Source organism: Monodon monoceros, unplaced genomic scaffold (genome assembly GCF_005190385.1).
Source record: "Monodon monoceros isolate NGI ecotype Baffin Bay Population unplaced genomic scaffold, NGI_Narwhal_1 Super_Scaffold_22, whole genome shotgun sequence".
Classification (NCBI taxonomy): Eukaryota; Metazoa; Chordata; class Mammalia; order Artiodactyla; family Monodontidae; genus Monodon; species Monodon monoceros.
In genome coordinates this window covers 23,484,002-23,484,900 of record NW_021703779.1, presented here as the reverse complement: position 1 = coordinate 23,484,900, position 899 = coordinate 23,484,002, and the positions used below count along the sequence as shown (strand labels likewise).

General features: G+C 35.9%; 1 non-coding gene across 1 annotated transcript; it reads right to left on the bottom strand.

Moving 5' to 3' along the window:
- Positions 1–390: 390 nt before the first annotated feature.
- Positions 391–555, bottom strand: LOC114906688. The gene has a single exon (XR_003796504.1). It is a non-coding gene; the product is annotated as a U1 spliceosomal RNA (small nuclear RNA).
- Positions 556–899: the final 344 nt, after the last annotated feature.

Sequence of the window (899 nt, the reverse complement as noted above, 5' to 3'; positions counted from 1 at the left end):
AGAATAGAGTGCGGTTTAGCATTTTCCCTGCGATTAAAAATATATTTTTTATTTGATCAGTTCTATTGAAATATAATTTACAGATAGAAAAATTTATCCTTTTCGGAGTGCAGTTATGGGAGTTTTAACAAATGTATACAGTCATGTAATCATCACCATAATCACGATATAGACCAGGTCTACCATTCCATCACTTTATGCCCTTTTGTAGTTATCCTTCACCCTAGCCTCCACCCCTGGCAACCACTGATCTGTTTTCTGTCCCTATAGTTGTGCCTTTTTCAGAATGTCATATAAATGGAATAATAAATTGTGTGGCCTTTTGAGCCTGGCTTCCCATAATTAGAGTAATGCATTTGTGATTCATTTGTATTTTTATGTGTACATATTAGAGGTTTGTTGTTTTTTTTTAACCACACAAGCATAAATTCTGCAGTCAAGTTTCCCACATATGGGAAAATCACAGGGGGTCAGCACATCCGCAGTGCAATGGGCAAGACTTGGCTTGGGAAAACCAACTTTGTGATCATACTATCTCTCCTGTCAAATAAGCATTTATTAGATTATCTTTTACTGCTGAGCAGTATGCTGCTGCTAGGTATATCACAGATTACTTATCCTTTCTCCCATTGAAAGCTATTTGGTTTGCTTCTAGTTTTTGGCCATTATGAATAAAGCCACCATACATACTCATGTACAAGTTTCTTGCATGAAGATAAGGTTTTTTCCCTCTTTAGGTAAAATAAAAATTTGACTTTAGCAAAAGGGCCTGACTTTTTTCCAAAGTTGCTATAATATTTTGTATTCTGAGCAGCAATTTATGAGAATTCCAGTTGCTCAACATCCTTGCCAATGCCTTGAGACTGTCAGGTTGTATATCTGAGTGTTCTCTTTTGTTT